The sequence below is a fragment of the Rana temporaria genome, chromosome 5, assembly GCF_905171775.1.
Source record: "Rana temporaria chromosome 5, aRanTem1.1, whole genome shotgun sequence".
Lineage (NCBI taxonomy): Eukaryota > Metazoa > Chordata > Amphibia > Anura > Ranidae > Rana > Rana temporaria.
The window spans coordinates 76,249,155-76,272,496 of NC_053493.1; the positions used below are offsets into that span (position 1 = coordinate 76,249,155).

The following is a 23,342-nucleotide window of genomic DNA, read 5'->3' on the forward strand; positions in this document are numbered from 1 at the left end:
CTGTTTGCTGTTCTTTTCTTGATTTTGTAGTATTTTTTACCAGAATAAAAGGCAACTACTGTGCTCACTTGCTTGGTTTAGGTGGATGGAGTTGGACCTATTGCAGGTCCTGTTTGGCAGCATATTGACATCTGCCAGAGGGCTCATAGCCTTTACAATTGTCCTACCATGCATGACCCTGGCCTTGACCTCAACATTTGCCGGCATTGTCTGCCATGTAGGTAGCCTGTGGTTCTGTCCAATTTCTATGTCTTGTTTTTTTACAATTTCTGAAAGAGTTTTAAAAAAAAGGCATTTCCTAGTTTAGATTAACCACTTCTTCAGGTCCAATGGGTGTCAGGAACATAACCCGGCATTAATATCCACATCTGTGCTACCTGTGTGGCTTTAAAAGCTGGAGCAAAATCCTGGCACTCGTCAGAACTAACAAATTGGTTCTGATAAGCTAAAAATTGTCTTAAACATTACAGAACACATTCAGTTAAATGTGACTAACTACCACTATCATATTATTATGACATTAATAAAAGAGAACCTTCACATAGTACATTATATTATATAATATAATATTATATTATATATTTATAATTGAATTTTCAAGGCACTTGTTCCTTTGTTTCATTGTTATTTTATCTCTGTAATTATGGTACAGGAAAATTTTATAGAAATAACATTTCCTAGCACATAGAATATATATATATCCATATTGTGCAAGGTCAAAATCAAAGGATCACAAAGGCCACAGCAGGTATGACATTGCTACCATTTTTATGATTCATATCCAGTTATTATTATATATGTAAAGAATGGCCTTCTCTCTGTTACTGTTAAACAAACTGTTTCTACATCCACCCCAAACAGCTACATAAAAGAATGTATTTGAGATGGTATCAAACTGTACTTAAATCAAATCAATTTTGTATAAACAGAGTTATAGATGAATGTCTGGGAAGGAGCAGACTATTGCACTAGTCTAGGATTTACTTTACAAAGGTTACAAGGGTATCAATCCAACTGCTGCAGGCTGAGAATATTGGCGAAACAAAGAATTCCCTTGCTTCACGTTCACAGTGCGAACACACCGGCTTTATATTTGGACCGTTTTTTTGTTTATACAAGACTAATTTTGTTTAAGTGCAAACTTAATACCTTTTCAAATTAAATTCATATACAGTATGATGCTCTTTCTGCTGAATACATAAAATGTGAGGTTTATTTAAATTGACTCTGTAGCTAGAAAAATGTTATCTAAAAAACAGTTCCTGCAAGAGAAAACTTTTCACATTACCCTTTCTGGTGGGTTTTAACTTTTTTATTTTTATTTTTCTGAAGAACTACGGCCTTCATGAGAATTTTCACATTCAACTCTTCTGCAAATTTCAGAAATGCGCATTTTGTGGTCCATCTGCAGGTCTCTACATCGCTATAGGGCACTATAGTGACATAGTTGTGGTTTGTGGGAGAATGCACAATGGACCACAGGGCACCAGGAAATAAAATTTTCATCTTTGTTGGCACCTGTAGATCTTTAGCAAAAATAATATTAAGTTGAGTGCCTGCTAGAGAGGTACATATGAACAGTCTTTTTTTTCTGGAGCACTTTTTCTTTATAGAAAAACTATTTTTGGCGACTGATCAACCTGCCTTGGCCAGCTTAGTTCAGGTTGACCGAGAAAAAAAGGTTTCCTTTCTTTGGTACCCAGCACAGGCTGTAATGACTTAAAGGTGAAATCTCTACCCCTATGAACAGTGACATGTCCCATCCAGAATGCCTGACTGCAACTGTGAACCAGTCGGTTACAGTGGGCACTGGTATTAAAGAGTCCTAAAAGGGCCTATTAAAGCCTGTCTGCTTCTGTTTCCTAATGTTAAAGGGATATAAAAATGGGTATATTACCCACCTCTGACTACCAATATTAAAGAGGTTTAAGTATGGGTTATGACCTTGGATATGACCTTGGAAAAATTTGAAAAATTCTAACTAATGCAACGGGGAAACACTATAGTCAGAATTGTTCACTTTACCTGAATTTTAAATGTTTTTTTAATCACTTGTAGCCTCATTTAACATGATTTTCAATGTTACTCCGGTCTTGTTACTTTATCCTGTGCTGCATATCCTCTTTTGGCCCAATTTTGTGATTTGCTTAGATATTGGGCTGAAACAAACGGTTCTGCAGTTCCACAGGCCCAAATATAGGTACATTCTAAAGATGTGAACACTTTAAATACTCAGCTTAAGGAAAATCCAGGTTTACAATATGACTGCCTGGATATATACTACAGACATTTAGCATTTAATTTGTGACTCCTGTATCTGTTTGAGTGCGAGTTTAACTGGAGTATGTCTTTAAATATATTTGTTTGTCCTTTGCTTCTTTGTAAAAACAAACATTATCCCACAAAACCAAAGAATGGAATATTTAATCCTCACCCTGAGAATCTGTCAATAGCCAAGCATCTAATCCTTGCCCTAGAAATTCATCAATAGAGAAATATAGTACAATTCAGCTACAGGTCATCTGTCAACAATCAAGTGAGCTTAAGTCAACCTTTTATTCCCTAAAGTTCTGCCGATCAATGCACCTCTCTTAGAATATTTATTTTATGTTAAGCAACCAATGCTCAACTAATCTTTGGATACAATTATGTAGAAAACTCTCTTTGGTATCAGAAAATTCCATTATGATGGCATGTTTGTACTCATCTAGTACTGAGATTTACAGAAGCTCAATGTGAATAGTTTATCGATCACCAATAAAATAAAAACCTGCAAGGAATTTAAAGAAGTAGATAATGACAGCGGTGCAGGATGACTGAGAAATGTAATTTCCTGAACTGTATGATATGACTCTCCAGATCAAAATAAATAAATCCCAGTAAATGAGAAGCCACTTTAACATTGAAACTGAACTCCAGGCAAACAGTTAAATATACAGTATTTCTGTCTATTTAGTCCTGAGATTTAGGCCTCATGTACACTGCTGCTGGAAAAGGGACGTTTAGGAACAGTTTGGCATTTTTTTCAGTTGCCCCTAAACTCTCCTCCATGTTATCTTATCAGTACATGTACACAGGGTTATTTATAGTCGTTTCTAGGCAGCTGCGTTTAGAAGCATTTTTTGGAACGCAAATAAAATGGGTTCAGACGGATGTTTAGAGGCATTTGAAATGCCAAATGCCTGTAACAGCTTGTAAACGCTGATAAACACGGTAACTTGCCTTTAGCAGCGTTTCGTTTACAGACCTTATTAATTTTCACAAAAATAAAATAAAAATTCTTTTAGAAGCAAGCGCGGCTAAACACGGCATGTAAACGCGGCTAAACCGATGTTTTTATATGCCGGTTTCTAGCTGTCAAGTTAAATAATTTAGAAGAGGTTAAACAACGTCCTGTGTACATTAAGCCTTGCAGAGCTCTGCTGCACAGCCCAGCTGGCAGGAGACCTGATTTTTCTTTGCTGAAGTTCAGTAACACTTACAAGTCTATTCTCTGTTCCCAGACTGGACAATGAAAAGAGAAGTAGCAGACTAATGAGCTCAGCTCTCTGTCACTCTGCTCCTTTCCCCATCATCATGCCCAGTGCACAACAGCAATACTGATTGGCTCCTTGTGCGGTTTCAGCAATCTTGTGCTGCAAAATTCTGATACCACGGCAAATTCAGATACTTACACTGCTTGCATTTAAACATCTATATACAAGGGTGTATTATTGAATAGAATGCTGCATTAAATTGTGTATTTTGTATCTGCCTCAAGTTTGGCTTTAAAACACATTACTAAATGCATATAAATGATGACTGCTAGTTATTTGCAAGGATTGTTCGATCTGAAGTAAGCTAATTACTATGATTTACTCAGCTTGTGTAGACTGGCAGCATTGGTGAATGGGTAAAATGGCAGCAGCTGTTGACATCAGTGGCCTCTTTTTTGCAAGAATGCAGCATAAGATTGTAACAATTTGACTGTAACAATGTGATCCTGCATGCATACTTCCTCTCAAAGAATTTTCCCATCGCCTTGACCATTCATGTTTCATACTTGTAGGAAATGGAAATTGTCTGTTTTGGCCATTGTGGCAATGTAGCTTACATCTATCATTTTCTGCTACAGGTTAAACCAGAACAAGAGACATCTGGATGGTTATTACACTCGTCCCAGATATTTATGTTAAGATATTTCTGCTGTCAGAGCAACTGATGGTCTTAGTCACCCATTAGCGACTTATATGTCTTGGGTAGATCTCCCCTGCTTGGTTCTGGAAGATTGTTTCTGGCAACAATTACATGTTTTTCTCCTTGCTAAAGAACCAGTATTACCAAACTGTCTGTTGCAGTCTCAATAATGTAAAATGAATGCAAAGTCCAACAGGGAAAGCAAGAACCATGAACTGATGCGGCGGGTTTGCAGACTTGGGAACATAGGAGTAAAGATCTTGCCACTGGATTTAATGAGAGACACAAGCAACAGGAAATTCAACTCTCCAGCATTAAGCAAAGAAAGAGATATTCATGCATTTTGGATGAACTTTTAGCATTGATGGAAATTCCGACCATAAGAATGTAATGACCCCACACAAAGCTTTACAGTACATGCCGGCAACATGGTGGTACAGACAGTTTATTATAGTTTATAATTGGGACTGCTTAACCCATTTCTGGCCACAATCTCTAGATGAATGTTCCTCAGCAGGGGGTCCTGTGCAGAGAGAAAATTCTATTGTAGAACTAAAAGTCACTGATAGTGGTAGTTCTATACTAACAATCAGGAACCAATCAGCATATTTCCCAAAAATGTAATCACCATAAAAGCCAATCAGGAGCTTGTTTACAAATAAATGGTTTCAGTTGTTTCTAAGCCTGGCACAGACAGAGGCACAATAACAGCTGAAGCTGGCAAGATACAGATGTGACAGTATAATATAAGACATGAAGATATTAAGAGAAAAAAGTCCTAAAGTTTTGATCAAAGTATTCTTTTACACCATTGACCAGGGCTCAAGTCCTGCGGGAACGCGTGGGAACGGAGTCCCTGCACTTTTTTCACAGCAGGAACTCAGTTCCCTTAGCAGTACTAGAGCAGCCTTGAGCAGCCTCGAGCCAATCCTTCACTAAGCAGCAAAGCCCAGCTTGAGTCACTGTCAGGGGCTTAGAGTGCTTAAAGTTCTTTCTAAATCCTACGATAACTCGCGGTAGACCTCCGCTATGTCTCCTGGAAACAATGACAAAAGCTCCCAGGAGACATTGCGGCATTGAGGAAGTGACGGAATACCCGCACACTATCCAATGAATTCATATACAGGAAGCGGCCAGTAACATAAAGGATTGCTAAGGTACAGTGGATCGAAAAAAAAAAAACATGCGGTTTAGTAATTATGCATATGAGAGTATCATTTTTTTTTTTGGTGGATCTTGGGTGGGAGTTCCCACACTTTTTTCCCCAGGACTCGACCCCTGCCATTGACCACTGGTCATCATACAATAAAAAACAGGTAGAATATCTATTAAAATAGTGTAAGGAAATGTAAGCATTATTTGGATTTAAATTAGTCAGAGAGCTGTAGTCAAGCTATCTACATCTAACCAATGACACTTTAAAATTGTATCTGAGCATCTTGGTTTTGTTGACTTCTGATCATACAAAAAAGGGTTAAAGGTTAGGTTGTGTAATTCACATGCGCAGATTTAAATGTACTTGTTTTCCCATTGCTCTTCTGAAAAATTAAACGTTATCCCACAAAACCAAAGAACGTGGAGAAGCTAATCCAAGAATCAGTCGATAGCCAAGCAACTAATCTTAGCCCCCGAAATTCATCAATACAAGAAATAAACCAGAAATCTAGCCACTGATCATCTGTGAACAAGTTCCTCAGATGAATGTTGTTCTCTTAGAATATTTATTGTATTTATTGTATTGTAAGTGGGTAATGTCCAACTAATCTTTGGAAAGTAATATGCAGTGGTGTGTAAAGAATAGCATTTTATTATGATGTTATGCTAGAGCTCATCCAGTACCAATATATGCAGAAGGGCAAACTAAGTATTTTCTTAAATCCCACTAGAGTTTGTTCTAGTTTTCTCTTTTAATCTAAAAGCATACAGAATAACAATTGAACCCTAAGTTATGGGCAAGAATATTAAACTGCCAGTGCAAACTGTGATCCCATTTTCCTAAATTACTAGATCAGATTAAACTGTTTTCCATTCATCAGCATGTGCACCTGCTTTTGCATAGACATAAGGCAACTACCTCTGACACAGATTTTTTTATAATGCATGACAAAAAAGCCGCAATAGCACAAATATGTATTTGTGTTATATTGAAATATTTGCCTGTACATGACTAACCTTATACTTTAGAACACAAGACCAAAAGGGTTTGATTTACTAAAGACAAATGCACTGTTCATTTTGCAAGCAAATTCACTTAGTGAATGTGTTGAAAAATCACTTATGTTGAATGTGTTGAAAAATCACTAACAGGCAAAAAATGTGTGCGAACACCGTTAAAGTCTTTGAGACACCAACATGAAAATATATGCAAGTTATTACCATAAAAAGTGTTTGGGCACTCGGGTACTGCTCCAGGGGACATGTATCAATGCAAATATTTTTTTAAAAGCACACATTTTTTTCAGGAGTAGTGATTTTAATAATGCTTAAAGTGAAACAATAAAAGTTAAATATTCCTTTAAATATTGTGCCTGGGGGGGTCTCCTTATTGTGAATGTAAAGTAGCACATCTTTCCCATGTTCATAACAGTACCACAGCAAAATGAAATTTCTAAAGGAAAACATTAATTTAAAACTGCTCACGGCTGAAATGTATTGTTGCATCCCGGCAATGAACATAAAAATCATTGAAAAAATTGTGTGAGTTCCCCTGCAGTCCAATTCCAGGCCCTTCAGGTCTGGTAAGGATATTAAGGGGAATCCTGTGCCAAAAAAAAATGGCATGAGGTCCCCCTAAAATCCATACCAGGCCCTTTAGGTCTGGTATGGATATTAAGGGTCCCCTGCACCAAAATTAAAAAGAAAATTACGTGGGGGTCCCCCCAAAATCCATACCAGGCCCTTATCTGAGCACGCAACCTGGCAGGCCTGAGGAAAAAGGGGGGGGCAAGATAGCGCCATTGACTGAGAGTGCTGATCGGATGCCTATTGGTAGAACTTTTTCGATTATGCCCCTTCTACAGAAGTCAACCAAACAGCTGCCCTTTGTCTGACCCACTGCCACACACACGGGCCAAATATCTGCTGGTTTCTACTGAACCGGCTAATGCCACCCAATATTCGGCCCGTGTGTACGGCCCCTTTAGAGTTGTATTTTACTTGAATGGCTTATTTCTTTGTCCAAGTTGTAAGTTAGCAGATATGCCAAAACCCTTTATGTCTTTAAAAACAAACAATCCAATTGTTAATGGCAGTATGGTCAACATTCACTTGTTATCAGCATACCTCCAGACTACATGTTATCACTGAAAGGTTTAGATAGTGCTACTAAAAAATAAAAATATTTAGCAGCCTTATAAATCTATATCTTCCATGGTGCTCAATCATTAGAAATATAAATAGAGACTGATTGCTAAAACTCTCCCATCCTTGCAATTTTTTTTTCCAGTTTCAAACCTCCCATTGGGAAATAGAACAAACACACACTCATTACAATTATGATTTCCCTGTAACAAATAAGAATATTTTGAACTTTACTGTTGTTTAATAACCCTAGGTGACTCATGGCTCCTATTGCAAAAAGACATTTCATAGTGTAATCTGTATGCAACTCATTATGCAAATGATCTATTCAGGAGGAACTACAACCTTCCAATTTTATAGAATGTTAAATATTTTTGCACAGAAGTGACAAACCAGTTTACAACAGATGACTGCAAAACCTCCTAACACTCCAGGGACCAGGGGAAGTCAAAAGGAAGGATGTTTACAACCAAATGGAAGGCGGCATTAAAAAGAAAAAAACATGCAAATATAGGCACTCGTTAACACAATTTGAGGGTAAACCCATCATAATAACATGTAAAAAATTATTCTTCAATCTTTGCGTTGCATTTTACACATGGAATAACAGTTCAGGATTATACCTCTAATGAGGTTCCATTCAGCATCGTTTCACTTACTTCTTACAAAAATTCAAACTAAAATAGCTTCTTGAATATAGTCTATTTTGTCTTATTTATAATCAAAACACAGTTTCAGAGATACTCAACCAGAATGATCATAGCACTTACTGGGTTAGGCTCCTATGCATTGCGAGAAAAATAACTGAAGGCAGTTTTGCTGAAAATATCTCAAGGGACTTTCTCTAAGATTACATGTTTGCCTAATTCAAAACTTCAATCCTAGACACAGGGTTCATTTGAAAGAAGAACAAATACATACAGGATTGGATAGATGGGTGTGCTGAAACCACTACTTTCTGCTGCAGAAAATGAGCACTGATAATTTTGCATGATTTAAAGGGACTGATTTACTAAAGACACAGGTAATGTTCACTTAGCGCGTGAGATAATGTAAAGCTATCTTCATTTTGAATGCCCAATTATGTGCAGGAGATTTTATAACACAGGATTTGCCTTGCACATGTATCTGATGATTGACATGTGTACAGCTTCACTTTATTCTCCAAGCTAAAGTATAAAGTAAATCAATTATGATATATAAAAAGCATCAAGAATGTTAAATTGTGTCCTTTTTTCGTACATACTTTTTTGTATAAAAAAATAATATATATGGAAAACATCAACATTTACATATCATATGAGATGAACATGGATAATAATGTATGGTCACTGAGAAGGAAAGCGGAAGTAAAGTAAAGGAGGAAAGAGTAAATGTGGAGCAAATCTCCAAGTAACAAAATTGTGACTGTGGATAGAGTTTGATTCTAGTCTTAGCAATTTCTAATTAATCTTTAAGAATTTTTTTGTGTATAAAATTGTGACCTTTTACCCCAAAGTATCATAACATTTCCAGATATACATATATTAAACATATATAGGAACTAGATTGCGTGCTATGTAAGTTTGCGGTACAGGTTTTCGACCAGTAGTATAGTAGTTACTGGCACCTTCAAAAGGGAAACCTCAGACTGGTAATGTAAATTCATCACAAGAGCTTGAATTTTTTAGCAACTAGTAATTCAGATCTAAAACAGATCTCATAGTATTCTCAGTATTTTTCATTACTTGGAAAAAAGAGGTCTACTTGAATTCTAAAGATTACTACACACAGGTGCATCACATACAATTAGAATATCATCAAAAAGCAAATGTATTTTATTTATTCAATTCAAAAAGTGAAACTCATATATTTTATATAGATGTGTTACACACAAAGTGATATATTTCAAGCATGTCTTATTTTCATGATTTTGGCTTACAGCTGTGAAAACCCAAAATTCAGTATCTCATAAAAATAGAACAATAAAAAAAAAAAAAAACAGAAATGTTGGCTTACTGAAAAGTATGTCCATCTACATTACAGTAGAGTATGCACTCAAGATGGACTATGGAAAATGTTGCATTTTGTTTGGAAATTAAGGTCCCAGAGTCTGGAGAAAGAGTGGAAAGGCACAGAATCCACGTTGCATAAGGTCCAGGGTGAAGTTTCCACAGTCGGTGATGATTTGGGGGCCGTTTCATCGGCTGGTGTTGGTCCACTGTTTTTTTTCGAGTTCAAAGTCAGCGCAGCCCTCTACCAGGAAATTCTAGAGCACATCATGCTTCCCTCTGCTGACCAGCTTTATGGAGATGCTGATTTAATTTTCCAGCAAGACTTGGCACCTGCCCACACTGCCAAAAGTATCAATACCTGGTTTAATGATCATGATATCTGTCACAGATCAGCTGCGGAGCTGATCTGTGTCTTACCTTTACTGCTGTAGGTCGGCTGGCACCTGTTGTTCCACTAGCTTGTGTTCAGCTCTGGCTGCACTCAGTAGCTATGGGTGTCACTGACTTCACCTGTTGCCTAATATATCATTCCTTCCTGCTACTTCCTGTCCAGCCCCCCATTTGCCTCGCTATTTAAATTCTATTTAGACCAGTTTCTGGTTGATTGAGCAACACTTGTTTATGAGCACCCTTTCTGTAACATACTTAACCTCTCTTGTGTACTGACTTGACTAGTTCTCCTGATTACGTTGTCTGCTGCTCGCCCTGACCTTGACTCGCTATCCGGCTCTCCTTTTGCTTCATCCATCCATCCATCCATGTCTGACTGCGTCTCCTGGTACTCTCCTCGCGAGCAGGGTGAACCTGGGGGTCTTGACCTGGGGTCAACATGGAGCTAAGCCCAAACCCTTGTGAGGGGGTCCCTGGCAGAATACCTGCTGGCCCTTAGATTCCATGTCCTGGGGGATCCTGTGTCACCTACTCGCCTGTGAGCTCACATTAATATCATTGTGACAGTATCACTGTGCTTGATTGGCCAGCAAATTTGCCTTACCTAAACCCCCATAGAGAATTTGTGGGGTATTGTCAAGAGGAAGATGAGAGGCACCAGACCCAACAATGTAGATGAGCTGAAAGCCACGATCAAAGAAACCTGGGCTTCATAACACCTCAGCAGTGCCAGAGGCTTAACACCTCCATGTCACGCTGCATTGATGCAGTAATTCATGCAAAATGAGCTCCAACCAAGAATTGAGTGCACATCATATTGTACAAGGACATACTTTTAAATAAGCCAACATTTCTGTATTAAAAAATAATTTTTTTATTGATCTTATGTAATATAAAAATTTTCTCAGATACTGAATTGTGTGTTTTCATTAGCTATAAGCCATAATCATCAAAATTAAAATAAATAAATACTTGCAATACATCACTATGTGTGTAATGCATCTGAATAAAATATATGAGTTTCAGTTTTTGAATTTAATTGCTAAATATTTTTTTAAGATATTCTAATTTTATGAGATGCACCTGTATATTTATGTCAAGGCGCAATTAAAGTGAATCTGTGAATGAGAAAATGATACACATTTGCCTTTTGCACTGCTGCCATTGGTAAACGTTATAAGAATCACACCTGACAATATGGTAAAATACACAGTGAATGAATACTCTATGCAGGTGACAACCTGGTGTTCTTGAGTGATACTAGGATATTCCTCATATACATTTCAAAATGATTGCAAAGTTTGGTGACGTCTCCAGTGTGGAATAGGGCTGTTATAATGCTTGTAGACTAGTTAGTATCCAGTTGTTTATTCTGTGAACAATTTCAAATATCTGAGAATGAGATTCAACAAAATAATAAAAATAACCGATTATGAGCTGTATAATTTGGTTCCAGTCATTTTAAAATTAAGGACACAAACTGCTGCATAGAGCCTCCAATAATGATCATAGGTAAATGATCAAATGCAAACACGACCAGAAGGATTTAAAATTATCAAGATGCTGTAGGTGTTTCACAATTTCAAAGTTGGGCTGTCTTTGAAAGCCTTCCCTACTTCCAACAGAATTATAATGACAACAGTTTTTTCTGGTCTCCCAATTGTGCTCAATGCTCATGTATTCTTACACAAGCTGATGTGTCATTATTGTAGATGAGCTACTGGTTCAGTCTGAACCCAGGTTTTTTTTCTTTTGGCAGGTCAGTGGGCATCATTCATCTAGACCAGTGATTCTCAACCTTTCTAGTGCCGTGACCCCTTGATAAAATTTCCCAAGTTGTGGGGACCCCTAACAATAAAAAAAAATTGTAGCGTGGTTTGTCAGCAACCAAGGCAAGACAGGTAGTTTGCGTCCCTAACCCAGGGACATTTACCGCTCCCCGAGTCCCTTCCACCTATACAGTATTAAAACCCCTTTTGGTACATTTTAGGATGTACCACTCTTTCTCTTTTTTCTCCTTTCTTTCACTGTTTTTTCCCTCTCTATCCTAATTTCATGCCCCCCCCCATCCCTCTCTAGTCATCTTTCTTTTTCTTTCTCTTATTCTTTCTCTCCCTTTTTCTTTGTTCCTCTCCCTCTATTCCTCTCCCTTCCATGCATTCTCTATTTTGGTGGAGTTGGGATCAGTGGCAGTGGCTGGTGAGGAGTTGGGATCAGTGGCAGCACTGGGGGGAGTTCTGATCAGCCAACTTAGATGCTCTTGATCAAGGTTATCTGCTGATCTGAGAACTGTAGTGGGGACTTTTAATGGCAACTATAATCACAGGTAGTGTTATGCACTGTTTATCTGGCTTCACTGTGTCTCTGACTTTGCAGTGTCTTGCAGCAGTGACACCTATGCTGAAATCAGGAGATAGTCTCCTCCAGCCCCTCCCACTTCACATTCCTCATCAGTCAGCTGATCTCTAGTCTCTGCCCCCCAGCCATGCCATGAACTGAATGGGCGACTACGAAGAGGCTGAGTGGGTGGCCGCAGGCTCCAGGGACAGCCCTGCTGGGAGGCCGCGAGAAGCCTGGGAGAGCGGTGCAGGCTTCAGGAACAGCCAAGGATTTGGGGACCCCTGGCAAATTGTCATTCGACCCCCAAGGGGGTCCCGACCCCCAGGTTGAGAACCACTGATCTAGACTGACCTGGGTATGCATCACTGGGTGACGTGATTGATAGTGGATTGTCAAAAACTGTACATGTTTTGGTCTAGTTTTCACTTTTTTCTGAAAGATTAGGGGAACTATGGGTACCTTCTACTCATTTACGTGAAAGAGAGGCAGTTTCTGTGTGCCCCCTTATTTCTAAAGGGTGCTTCCATATCCTGATAATCCTTGACTTGCAGACCCCCACAAGCACTGAGCCAGGGTTGTGGGGAAGAGGCTCTTGTCCTCAACATGGGGATAAGGTTCTTTGCCAGGGGGTCACCCTTGAAAAACGTATCTCCCCATATTAAAGACATATTTCTTGGTATGACCAAGCTGCATGCTCTGATAAGGGTTTGGTAAATACTTACATTTTTGCATGGGATTCCCCAGTAAAATCCACACCAGACCAAAACAGAATTTGAGGGACCTCTACTTTTTTGTGGAGTCCCACTTGATATCAATGCCAGATTCTTTAAGGATAATTGCCTAGTTTATATTTTTAGAGGAACCCCACAACTATTTTTTGTAGAGTTTATCAAATCCCTGTCTATTTGTCTACAAACAGAAGTAAAGCAGCCAAAGCTATCATTTTCTGGGAATTTAAACAACATTTAATTTCTTTAAATGTCAGTTTTGTTGAAGTAAGCTGTATGCATTGTACAAACATGTCTTACAGCAATAATACAATTGTTGCTTCCTGCTAAACACAATTTTAAAACTTTTTTGGTACAGTGCCAGGCCAGTGCCCAGCACTCAAATTCCATTTGTTTGAAAAACCCTTGGCTATTAGCGTAGCAAATCAACATCATTTTTTTTTAACATTCCGCTCCCATTCTCCTATTGACTTCAATGGAGTTCAGATGTGGTGCCCGAACATTAGTAATGTTCACATAACATTCCTTGAACTGAATCCCAGATACATGTAGCGCATCCCGAATCATTCATTGCAAAGGAATGTTATTCTCTAGCCATCATTTAGAAAGCTAGCGTTATAAATGCAATGCAGCTATCGCAAGCCTGCATGTTGACAGGATGTAGCTGTAAAGAGGCTGTGGGATAGCAGCACCACTGAATAATAAAAACGTTTTAAAAAAGGGGGCTAAAACAGACCTGCATGGATCATTTTTCTTTCAGTGGATCAACATACTCTATTGACCAACTGAAAATGTACTTGACTTGCTAGCCTTTAGTAACGTGGTATAATTGTTTTCTAATGTGCAGTACTTAATGCTTTTTTTATGTGTGTTTATATGGCAGTGACAGACCTAACCTAATCCACTAAAGGGGGTATACAAAGTGGTCTTATTCCAAACTGAAATGAAAAAGGTTGACAGAAAGTTAAAAAATAAGTTTGGGGGCTAAGCAGGCATTGATTGCTAAATAAATTACTATTTTAGATAAATACAGTTACTATACACTCTACATAATAGGTGAACCTCTTTATATGTATTTCATGTATATTTAGAGAAAATAACTGTGGAGTGTTTTTGGCTATACACGGTACCCCTACAGCAGGGGTGTCAAACTGGCGGCCCTCCAGCTGTTGCGAAACTACAAGTCCCATCATGCCTCTGCCTGTGAGAGTCATGCTTGTAACTGTTAGCCTTGCAATGCCTCGTGGGACTTGTAGTTTTGCAACATCTGGAGGGCCGCCAGTTTGACACCCCTGCCCTACAGAAATGGTCCAAACTTACAAGCAATTAATGAGACTTTGTGACGGACCTTTTATCCTGCCTGTTCTAAATAAGGACAGGGGGAGATAAGTTTCTTTTTTGTTTCCATATCATCCAATAAATCTTGCCGTGTGAATCTAAAGTTTACTTTGAAAAGATTTAGATAGGGATGATTGTCACATGATTATCACCAGCGGCATGAAAAGCAAAGCACACTATTCATGTTTTATATCGGCTGGAGATAGAGCCTCTAAAGGAATTCAGAGATTGAGATTTAGATACAATCCTTGAGGTCCCCAAACAAATTCTGGTCTTATTTCAGAACATTAAGCTATAAAAAGCCTTATAAGTAATGAATGTCTAAATCTTCAGATAAGACGTTCTTTTGTTAAAAAGGCCTCTTTCAAGACAAAAATAAATTTGTAGGGCAATCTGATATTGTTTTTTGCAAAGCTTTCAGATACAAATTTATTATCCTTTCTATTTTTAAAGTCACACATATTTAAACGAACATTAAAGGTAAAGACTCATACAGTGGTCTATTGAAACCGTTGCAAGCTGTAGCTCAACAGCATGAAATCAGCTCCTATCCTTATTTTAGATGGGTGCCTTAGAAACCATCCCAAATTTGGTGTAATTTAAAATAATTCTTAAAGAGATTGGTAGAATCCATAAAAAAAAAAATCTTAAAATGGGAATACTGTTTCTTAACCCCCTGGCGGTATTTCCGAGTCTGGCTCGGGGTGGAATTTCAGGACCAAAAGCGGTACCCCAGAGCCAGACTCGGGATCGCCTCGCAATGTCCACAGGCACAAGTTGCTTACCTTGTCCCTGGATCCTGCGATGCCTCCCTGATGTGTGATCGAGCAGTGTCTTTCTCGCTCGATTCACAGTGCCGAGTGCCGCCGAGCTCCATTCCCTGCGACGTTACGACGCACAGGGGCGGAGATCGGCGCCAAATTTAAAAAAGTAAATAAACACAATACATACAGTATACTGTAATCTTATAGATTACAGTACTGTATGAAAAAAATGCACACCCCCTTTGTCCCTAGTGGTCTGCCCAGTGTCCTAAATGTACTTTTATATAATAAAAACTGTTCTTTCTGCCTGGAAACTGGAGATTGTCCATAACAACCAAAAAGTGTCCCTTTATGTCAAAAGTGGTTTTAGACCAGCTAAAAAACAGCGATAATAAATTAGAATCACTTGCCAAATTGAGCGATAGTGATTTGTGGAGAAATTCGTCATCAAAAAATTAAAAGTAATAATCGTTATTATTATTATATTATTTGTTATAATTATTTATATTTATTTATTATATTATAATTTATGATTTTGTGTTTCAAATTTTGTTATACCCGGGATGTCTACTAGACTCTTGTTTGGAAAGATTTAAGTGAGTTATTTCTAATAATTACAGGCCTTCAATATAAAACGCCAAATTTCCATGTAAAATTAAGCCACGTACACACGATCAGTCCATCCAATGAAAACGGACAGATGGACCGTTTTCATCGGTTAACCGATGAAGCTGACTGATGGTCCGTCGCGCCTACACACCATCAGTTAAAAAAACGATCGTGTCAGAACGCGGTGACGTAAAACAAAAAACGTGCTGAAAAAAACGAAGTTCAATGCTTCCAAGCATGCGTCGACTCGATTCTGAGCATGCATGGATTTTTAACCGATGGTTGTGCCCACTTGATTTTGTCCTATTGGTTAGGAATCCATTGGTTAATTTTAAAACAAGTTGGCTTTTTTTTAACCGATGGTTAACTAACCGATGGCGCCCACACACGATCGGATTTGATCGATGAAAACGGTCCATCAGACCGTTGTCCTCTGTTTAACCGATCGTGTGTACGCGGCCTAATGGTACCGCTTTCAGCACCTAAAATCTGAATAAATCATACCGCTAGGGAGGTTAAAAAACAATTCTGATTGGTCTGTTACTTTATTGGCCTTTTCACATTGTCAGATTGCAATAATGCATGCGTCTCTACATATACTGTGTATGCATTATTTTATCACTTCATAGACTTAGGCCCTGTACTAATCTAAACAATTGCAGATAAAAGGTGAGCAGTGAGCGGGTCCCCTCTCCTGAACTTTACCAGGCCACGTGTCCTTAATATTGGCAGGGTTTGTTGCAAAGGGGGGGGGGCAGCAAAGCCTCCCACTTTTGCAAGGCATCTTGTCCTCATTATGATGGGGACATGTTTCTCATCCCCATATCCTATCCCCGAAAAGGAATGTGAGGGTAAGCTGGGATACTCAGGATCTGGAAGGAGGCCCCCAGATATCCAGTCCTTTCCATACATTAATGAGTCACTCATTACTTGCTATTCATTCACAAGAAATATGTTAATCATCCAGTGATGCACATTTACAAAAATCATAATGAGTGGCACGTGACTATGTTAATCTGAATGACAATGTTGCCCCACTGCTACTCCAATTGCATATTACATATCCCTGCTGGCTTCTGCATGTAAACAAACTGTGGGAATCCAGGGTGACATCATTGACCAAATATGGTCATGACAATATTTAGTCAATGGCATTTCCCAGAATCCCCACTGACTTGTTTACATACAGAAGGATCTGTCATATCATTTAGCATAGTATTGCTACTGCCATGAAAAACTGATTTACAGCTAATGTTTATTTACACACATCATCAAGAGGTTCAGATGGGTGAACGGACCAAGTTTAACCAGTTTGTTCACCCATTCGCAGAACTGAGAACAGACTGGATTCAGGTCAAATACATGGTCAACCAGAACCTGAAGCACATCCTTACTATACAGTGTCACTTGAGTGACAGATTGGAGTCTGCTGTAGGTGCTAACATCACATACAAAATGGCAGTGCCTATCAGCAGTCTTAGGGATTTTGTATGTCTACACAAGGGAGATTTTGACAGGTAAACAATATTAAATACTAGTGGCCATACTAGTAATACTTGTAAGGGTTTCTACACACATGCATCAAATAATACACTGGAAGAACAAATTGATCCATCTTGTTACAAAAATTCTGCTGGCAAAAGACCACAACACCTACCTGTCCACTCCTACCATCAGGAGGCCACCCCAGCCATGTCACTAGGCTTGGAGTGATCCCCCTTTACTGACTCAGCCAATACCCACATGTGGAAGCTTAGACCCCACCTAGAAGATATTCCACCTGATATGACTACTTTAGCTCAGAAATCATTTTATATGAACTACTAGCTGGTCACATGGAACTGTTCTGCCCCCCCCCCCCCTGCATTATCTATCTATTTCTGCTCCCCCTTTTGTTTTGTTTTCTTCTTTCTCAGCTTTTTCTACCCCCACTAATATTGTGAGTACTGGTACTCTAATGCTGTGTACACATAATCAGAAATTCCAACAAGAAAACCGTGGATTTTGCCTTAAACTTGTGTTGCATACACACGGTCACACAAATGTTGTCTGAAATTCCGACCGTCAAGAACGCAGTGACGTACAACACTACAATGAGCCGAGAAAAATTAAGTTCAATGATTCCGAGCATGCGTCAAATAGATTCTGAGCATGCATGTTTTTTTGTGCGTCGGAATTGCATACAGACGATCGGAATTTCCGACGATATCTTTTCCCGTCTGAAAATTTGAGAACCAGCAATTCCGACAGAAAATGTCTGATGGACCAAAAGCTCACATAGAACTGTTCTTGTCGGTAATTTCGATTGTGTGAAAAAAAATTAGTGGAGGAGGGTTCTTTCCCATACCACTTTCCTTTCCACACTTATTCCAGTTTATTCATATCTCCAACACCTAATCCCAATTTTCTTTACATCTAGCTCCAACCTACTATACCCCCCCATATAGCCATAGCTAGCCAAGATAAAGTGCAAATAGTGCAACGCTTATAGAAATAAAATGTAATTAATGATGAGCAAATCGAGTGAACCTTTATTTATACAAAAGTGGTCTTGTTTTCCCTTGTATGTTTTATTTATATAAGCACAGCACTATTTGCACTTTATTTATCTGGGGTTTTGTAAATTTACCTGGTGTTCAGCTGCTGTTATTAGGTTTTATTTTATACATTTTGCGCTGGTTTTATTAGGTATTGTAATAGCTGGCAAATAGTCTTCCTTTTCTCCTGACCCGGTGTTGTACTACAGTTTTGCCATTTAGACCCCTCTCCCCTCCCCTCTCCATCTCCCATAATTTCCCTTCTGACGCCACTAGTTACTATGGTCATTGGGCAGAGTTGGTGGTAGGATGGAGCATTCACTTTAATCTCAGACCATCCTGTCTGACTGTCTTTACATGTGTAATATGTTTCCATTCCAGTAAAGTGAGATAGTTGTATGCTGTTCTGTTTACCTTAACAAGTTGTGAGGGACCCTGACCCTACTCACGTGTACCCCTAAACATTGTATTGTTATATTTTGAAAATCTCAACAAAATGTATTATAAGAAAACAATAATACACTGGAGAATGTTTACCTGGTACATTGGAATGCATTCATCTAAAAAAGTTGTACAGTTGAATACTATTAAAGTCAGAGAATCTTCAGACATCTTTATCTAAAAAATTGAGGTATAATGCCAGTCAGGCAGAAAGCATTTCAGAGGGAGAGGACAACGGGAGCTTTTAATGTTTCTCTCATGACAGACTTCCTTTAATACTTTATAATAAATGCAAAAAATAGCTCTAAATTCAAGTTCAGTAGCTGTACAGCGAATATTCAGTTCTTCAATACTTAAAACTTTAAAGGTCACGCTATTTACAAAGTAAACTCATAACAGACAATGTATTCTGTTTTTCCCAGTTGTTGTGTTGGGACTTTTGGGGATTAAAGTAAAACAATTGGAAGAATTATCTTGCTAGAAAGAATGCCAATATCCTTTGTGCAGCAAAGCGGCTTCACAATCCCAAAAGACTGGCAGCCTATCAATTAAACAGTATTTATATTTGTGTTAAGTCTTCTTAGCTCTGTCTCTTTAAATACTCTTGAAAAAACATTATCAGTTCTAACCACACATTCTATGGTGATTATCCTATTGGCTTTAAGAAAAGCACTTAGCGGCAAGGGAGGATGAGTATTCACTTGGTAACTAATGACGGAGAAAAGCCTGGGTCAAGTTGCCAATCCATGACGGAAAAGAATCTGCGCTGCAGTTTCTGCCAGGCAAGTCCCACAAACACAGGGATAGTTCTGCCTGTCCTGCAATTCTGCAATAATTCAATTCAATGCCTTTATACTTTTACTAACATTAAAGACCTGGCAGGTGGCATGAAAGTGTTTAAGATTCAGAACCTCTCACATGCTCCACACAATAGAAAGCCAGGAGAGAAATGCATTGCACTGGTAAATTTCAGACACCATTAATATTAGGGTTTGATTTCATCTTTGTGTTTTCCCCCAAACCCCTTTTATGGGCCTGACTTTACTCACTAAAGGTCTTTGTGGTTACATAAGCCATTATGCCCCTTGTAATACACATTTCCTACATGAGATAAAATGTTATATTTCTTCAGTTTTACTCTTAAAAGCATACATAATACAGATACTAGGTAAAATAAAAAAGGGATAGCTGGTTGTCTATTAAAAAGTGGCACCCTAGGCCCAGTGCTATGTGTTTTGTATATCCTTCTCTACCTCTTCCTGTTAACACCACTTATTGCAAATACAGCACAGTACAACATGAATAAAAGGCCCCTTGCCCCTTAGCATGCCTTCTGTTTAGTTATGCAGCAACAAAGGCTGCGATAGGTTGGGGCTGAATTTGGGGTTGGTTTTATGGTCTAAGCAAAGCAAGGGGTACGGTTTTCAATGGCAATTTTTACTTCAACAGCGTTTGAATAATTTCTGTTTTATGCCCTCCTGTGGGTTTTATCAAGACTGATACTAGCCAGAAAGTGGTATAATACAATTTTTTTTTCACTATTTATGCTCGTTGGGTGCTTACAGTTTTTCTTGTAGGTGCATTAACCAACAGCATTGGCTTGGTTACTTGGACAAATACCTAAAATTGGAAAAAAGGTGTTTTCTGTGTCTTTGTGTCTTAGCAGTGTATGGGCTAGATGTTATGTTTCCTAGACTCCTTAAAGAGGCGCTTCAGGCTCCTACAAATACTGTAGCTGCTTTAAATTTTAGGGCAATTACCTGTCCACGAATCCAGCAGTGTCTTCACCCAAGCTGATTTTTCAATCTGCTCTCAGGTGTTGCCACTGCCATCTTGGGTAAGAGAAACCGGCAGCCAGTTCCTTACTGCGCATGCGCAAAGCACGCTGTCCTTTGTGAATGGCCCGGTGGCAGGGGAAGGAGGAGGGGGCCCGAACTTCTGGATAAGTTAGCCGCGGAGAACTCAGCTAGAAATGGGAGCAGGCACCTGTCAAGACCCGTTACCCACTCCCCCCAGAAAGGTGCCAATTGTGGCAGCGGAGGGGGGAAGGAGGAAATAAGTGTAATTTTCCCTCTTTAATAACAGTCAACAGTACAAGGATTTCCAGGTGCTAGGAAAGTCTAACAGGATGAGTTTTGTGCGGGGTTGAAGTCCCTTTTTCTACCATCTTTTTAAAAGTTTCACCTGACACTGAATTCTTAGCTTTTCATTGGTAAGAAAATAACTTTTAATACACAAGGCTTCCATTAAGCTAACAAAAACATTTAGGATTAAGGTCAAAAATACTCTTCTATTGAAAAGCAAATCATCTCTAGGTGAATGATATACTGTGACTAACCCTCTGTTCTCAAACAGATCTAGGTCAGCCGTCAATGCTTCCTCTGTTCAGATCCAGCACCGTCCAAGATTCTTTAGACCCCCAGTCAACAGACAGCACCTCAGTGTAGAGTAAAAACCAACAGCCTACACCAGTCTTGGAGTACATCAGGACTAACATTTTATTTGACATCTCACACAAATATATACACAAGGATGAGCTAATTAGCAATCCTTCCCTCTACCTCACAGCAAGACACTTATACCTTCCATAATAGTTGAGGCAGACAGCCACAATAGACAATATAACCCCAAACCATCATAGCAAATATTACACAACACCCAACACACAATATACTCACAATATATACAATGTATACAGCATTGAGTCTGACTAGCACAGATCAGACTGGGGTTCTCATTCACCCTGTGCCCCTATTAGAGACACGGGGTGATCTACACATAAGAGGCGTCGGGGAAGCTGGACAAGGAGCCTCCAGAACTCCCCAGGGCAAGTTGAGTTCCCCAATCCTCAACCCAAGTTCACTCCTGTCACATATACAATAGAAGAATTTCCGAAAGTGTACTTTGAGTTTCAACTCTTGCTGTTATTATGACATTGAAACATGCATTCTAGTCATGTTCTCAATGTTAGGTGGGATGTTCTTTCAGCTATAATCACATGATCAGCACCAGTGTTGTAATAAAATACAGACTGCCTAAAAGCATGAGCAGGAAATTAAAATTCCAAAGGCATTCTGTACACAATGCGCAAAATGCCTCTAGAGTTGCCTTGGTTACATGGAAGCAACAGTTGCTGATTTTAGAAAAACAGGTAAATGTACACTTTTTTCTCAATTAATTGGCATGCATGCCATAGAATACAATCCACTTCTACCAGCACTAGTGATTTATTAGCTCACAAAATGTTTAGAAATGTAAAAATGTATAAATCCACAAAATGCAGAATATGCTGATGGTACAAAGTAGTTATTCCGATTCACTATTCCTTCACTGTCCCTTTGAATGTACATGTAGCTCATCGTTATATTAGTGCATCATCATACGCACCCTAACTTTAAGAGGGTATATTCAGGAAAAAACTTTCCACAGCCCCCTGCATGTAACACACAGGCAAGTTTACCCTCTATTTTCAGGGTAGTGAGTGTTATACGCCAATAAATACAGTAATTATTAAAATAACAGTGCTCATCTCTAACATATATAATCCCAATGTACATGCAAAACACGCATGATGAAGTCAGAGTCCGAGCTCCGCCCTACTTGTTTAGTCAGATATAACCTTATCAGGGCCATTGCAAATGTTTACAAATTTCCCCCTCTGTTTCTGTCTGAAACATTTCTGCTTATCAAGGAATTACTCATTTAAATCTGCTCCACTGTTGGGTCATTCCTGCTGATACACAGATCTGCTTTACAATGAGGCCTTCACCCTTTTCATCTGGCTTGTTGGCACAATCTTTCAGCTGCCAAAGGACATCCATGTTAGCCAATCAGAAGTTGTCATCTTGAATTTGCCATATTGTTATCAAATGGATATGTTGGTTTTATTGATGGTGAGAATTAAGAGTTACATTAACCAATAATGCCAAATGACTTTACCTGTTAGTGGAGCTTTATTTATTGATAATGGGGAAAATACAGTTGGCCAGTGAAGGCTCAAATAAATTGAAGGGCACCACATGTTCATTTCACTATTAGTCATATGAGAGGGAACCCATGAAGACTTGGCATGTCATACTGTGTAATTGAATAGGTTGCAAATGCCTAAGACCTGCTCTTGTCGTTATACCCATATACATAACCTAAAATACTGCAAACAACTAATCTACTGTGTTTGCTGATGTATAAGGCGACCGGGCGTATAAGACGACCCCCTAATTTTACAGTTTTTTAAGATTTTTTGCCTGTACTCACCGAGGCTTCCGACGCTTCATATTTCTTCATTCTGGAGTCATATTCTTCTTCCTTCTTGCTGGAGCTGGAGCCAATCACGGCGAGCAATGTATTCTATTAATGAATACAAAGCCTGCTTGGATTGGCAGAGGCTGTAACATCTCCAGCCCACGCCTCTCTAACTCTCAAAGCCAATCCAAGCAGGCTACTGTATGTAGCCTGCTCGGATTGGCAGAGGTTGTTACTCCAATCTGAGCAGGCTCTGTATTAATTTGAATACATCCCTCACCGGGATTGGCTAAGCGGTATATACTGTATGTAGCCGAAGCTACAAACAGTATTACTGCACATCCAGCAGACATCCGAGCAGCTGACCCGGCATATAAGACGACCCCTGCTATTTGGCCATTTTTTTTAAGTGGAAAGGTAGTCTTATACGCCAGCAAATACAGTATGTGCCAAATATAGGTATGTTTCCACAAAAAGGGTCAT

At 38.9% G+C, this 23,342-nt stretch overlaps 1 protein-coding gene across 4 annotated transcripts in view; it reads right to left on the reverse strand.

Annotated features, from left to right (window-relative positions):
* DPP6 (dipeptidyl peptidase like 6) overlaps positions 1-23,342 on the reverse strand; it is a 1,751,424-nt gene that overhangs the window by 648,171 nt on the left and 1,079,911 nt on the right. The gene's annotated exons all lie outside the window — the stretch shown is intronic.